Here is a 4195-nt window from a genome sequence, read left to right as displayed (position 1 = left end):
CTTACCATTCTTATATCACTCAGAATTCAATCTCCTTCTCTGGAGGTTGAATCTAGTGCATTGCCCCCCCTCTTATAATGTAATTTGTGAAGAGTGTTTGAAGGGAAATCCAAGTGAAACTTTCATCTCTCCTTGGAGGGAAGAAAAGTTTTCCTCTAGATCTCTTATTCGCTCATTTTTTCTAGCATTACACATATGCAATAATTTTGGTCACAAGTCAAATGTGTGTAGAGACGTAATGAATAACTTTTAGAAAAAAAGATTCTATTCCTGTGGAATGTTTGGAAATATTTTTAATCAGTATAGGACAAGACCAAATTAGATGAACTTCAGACCTATAGAGAATAATGTTGTTTGTTCAGCATGCAACAAAACCGGTCACATTGCAAAGTATTACAGAAACAAGAACAATGCTCTAGTAGATAAGAACAAATTAGATGTAAAGGGAAAATCTAAAGTGAATGAGATCAAAGACAAGCATGAGAAGATGTGGGTGAGAAAAGAAGAATCTAAAGCAAATGGTGGATCTGTCCCTGTATTTGGTGCAGAACCCTCATCCCGTAACTAGGGCTTTTGGCCTTAGGGGAAGGCAAATTCATGTAAATCTTGCAGAACCCCTTGATGAGATCTGTAATTGATGGATTATAGATGGCAAGAATTAAAATTCAGTTGATACGCACAACTCTGATAGCAAATTTTGCAATCTGGTAGCTAAACAGGCATCTGGTTGGATATCTGATGTCCATTTATTTCAAAATGAAATTAGGATTGGTGAGGTTAAAAGGGAAAATACGAGAGTTATTCTTCACTTTGCAAACAATGTTTCCAAGCTAAAGAATAAGGTGACCAATATTTTTAGGTGATCAGAGAGCTAGAAGCATTTTAGCAAGAAGGTTAGGGCATCCGATATAAAGTTAAGGTATTTTTTGAAGAGCACGTCTAAGTTTAAACTTCTGAAAATTTTAAATGGCATCCTCTTATTCTATTGATACGTCGTTAGTTGTTGAAGTTAAGGATAAGACTCGTTCAGTATTCAAAAAGCATCTATATAAGTCTATGATGGACGACCCTGTTGGGGTATTTTCTTCTGTGCCACACAAAGTTCTGCATGTTGATGATGTACATACATATATCCATTGTGAAATCAAAGAAACTGACATAGAGGACATTTTGGATGTATATATTGACAACATTATGCATGAAATTGGAAACCCAAAGCCAAAATTTATGAAATCACAGAGAAAGGGTTTCACCCAGTTTTGTAAATTTTGTGTCATTTGATGAAAAGGAATGGGTGAGATATGTGTTAAGCAGAATTCATCACGAGTTTATCCAGTTGGTTCAACCTTACAAGATCAGACATGAGGCGATTAGGGCAGTGACATGCTTGAATCAAACCAGTGACAAGCCAAGGATGTGAAAGGTTACAAACCTAATGGTTACCAAGTTAACCGATGTAGAATTTGATGGAAGATCCATGAAGATTAACACAATTAAGGATGATGATGTGAAGTTTGTTGCAATGGTCACTGGGAATAAGGTGTATCAGTCTAACTGACTGAATTTTGTGTCTGGGACAACCATTCATGGAACTTACTAGATGGTAAAGGAAGATGCACACTATGATTTGTGCAGTGTTGTTTTGGAGGAGCTCATGATCAATTTGAAGAAAATCAAGCAGGACAAAAAGCATGTTTTCAAATATGGTTCTTTGGTTATCTATTTAGCTCTTTACTTTTTGAACCAGATTTTCAAAACTGGTAGAGTGTAGTGGGCATTTGACAGACCAGTAGCCCAATAGATCAAACAAGGTCTTGATAGAATTGGGAATAGAGATCATTAGAATGCTGCTTTATGGGCATTTTTTAAACCATTTGAGGAGAAGATGAAGTAGAGGGTAAGAATCCCTAAGGAGATTGTCAGTAAATATGAAGGGACAATCTGTTTTATGGTTAACAAGGATGAATGCCTTATGGAGATAGTTCAACCCTGAATGGCGTGGATTTTGACGATGGGCTATGAGGTTGAAGCAGGAACAGTTGATGCATATGCACAAGACCTATTGAATGCTTTGGTTGATTCAAAGGAAGAAAGGTTCGACACATTTAAAGATAAGTCTATGAAACTTCACAACAAGTTCACCGAACCGGAGAGGAAAAGGAAATTTTCTCAAATGGTGGAGGAAATCCTTGTGGAGGAAGGTCACCCAAGAGAAAGGGTCAGGGCTACAAGGGCTACAAGAGATCCTGCAGAAAATACCGAGAAGCCAAAGACTACTCCAACTCCAACCAAATATAAGGTGATAGGGTCTTCTCCTGCACTAGTGAAGACACCTTCGGCTCAGTTTGAACCCTCTAATTCATCAGCTAAGGGAAAGGGTGTTATGAGGTAGAAGTAGAAACCTCTGAGGGAGTATGTAGTAGTATCTTTGGTGGCATCTGGGATGGAATCTGATGCAGAAATTCAAAAGACCCCCAAGAAAGGAGAATTTTCTAGGGTAATCTAGTAGCCTCAATCCGGTGGAGAAAAGAAAGGGCAGAAAGAGAAGAAAGTGAAATCTGAACCTATTCCATCCAATAGGACAAAGAGAGGATGGAGAGTTAAATCTAACTTGGATGAAGCAATTGAATCCGATAAGATGGAAACAACTCAAACCAAGTATGATATTATTCCTCCTAAGTTATCTACTCAGGAATTAATTGATAAAATTATCAAGGATGGGAACTTGAAGAACATTTCTATTTATTTTGAGAATTTAGATGATAATGATAAAAGACAGATTGAGGAAGCACTAGTATTACATTTGGAAGTATTTAGCAAGACCTTAATTGAACTAGAACGGTATCTTCCAAAAGATCTATATAATCTTCTTGATGTTAGAAGAAAATCAGCAAGTCAGATGGACAAAGAAATTAAAGAAAATGAACTGGTCAATTAGTGCACCAGTATCACTATTGAAGAAATTGATAGGCTGATTTTACAAGAAAATAAAAAGGAATTCAAAATCAAACACAAAGTTAACAACCTTATGGTGGGAAGAGTGGAGGAAATAAGAAAATAAACCATTGAAATATGAAAGAATTTCTCACTGAGAAATGACTAGTAGAATCTAATTCACATGATCAAGCCTCTTAGATAGAGAACTCTCTAGTACCTAATGAAGAAAAGATGGAGGATACACACGATGTTGTAGAGAAACAAGTTTTGGATTTAGCAAAGGTTGAGCATGATAAGGAAAAAGACAAATCAGTTGAGACACAGGTTGGTGCACCAAGTGGTAACATTGGTGCACATAAGGCACCCATAGAGGATAAAGGAAAGGTAGGGTAGGATGAGGCAGAGAAAAAGGAAGAAGAGAAACAAGAGCATCAGGGCAAGGGGAAAAGAAAGTGTCACAAACTCCAATCCTAATGGCAATTGACACTTCCAAAATTCAAGGCCAAGGGACTTTTCCTTAATTTAACATCAATTTTGACAAGTCATTTAATCAAATGTCTCCAGCTGAAAGAATGATTGCTAATGCTGCTCTTCAAGCTGAAGCTAGTCACGAGTTAGCACAATCCAAGTTCAAAGAAAATAAGCTTATTGAGAAATATGTTAAAGTTTTAGAACAGGTAGTACCAGAATTGCAACTTGATGCTAATACCAGTTCATCCGGTAAGCTCCAACACTTAGTAGATCATATATCCACTCAATTTGATTCTTTAACCATGACATTAGCTAGGCATGATTTGGAGAAATTCAAAGATGCAAGAATACAAACATTTTTGCAAATGATTGATAGTGATAAGGCCCAACTAGACAAAGAATTGAAATTAATTGATGAGGCCTTACAAGAAGTTGGTAAGATTTATAAGTCTTGTCTAATTTTGACAAATTTTACTACTGAAATAGACAAGCAGATAGATAATTTCAAAGGATAGTTAGCCCAAATTTCTTAGGCATATGATCCCACAGTAAACTTGACTGAAAATGTTTAAGGTCCAATTTTGATTCTTATGGGATAGATTGGTGATCTGGAGAGGGAAAAGGACAAGATGTAGAGAAGGGTAGGTCAACTCCAGAACCTAGTTGGTCCTCGATTAGACACCTTGGTATGTCATAAGATGGAATGTCTTTAGAATGTGAATTAGGAGACACCAACTGAGCTACATGCAATAAAATTCCATGCTTATGTTTTGAATGGGTTTGTTTC

The sequence above is a fragment of the Cryptomeria japonica genome, chromosome 10 (assembly GCF_030272615.1).
Source record: "Cryptomeria japonica chromosome 10, Sugi_1.0, whole genome shotgun sequence".
Taxonomy (NCBI): Eukaryota; Viridiplantae; Streptophyta; class Pinopsida; order Cupressales; family Cupressaceae; genus Cryptomeria; species Cryptomeria japonica.
Note: the sequence above shows the minus strand (reverse complement) of the source record.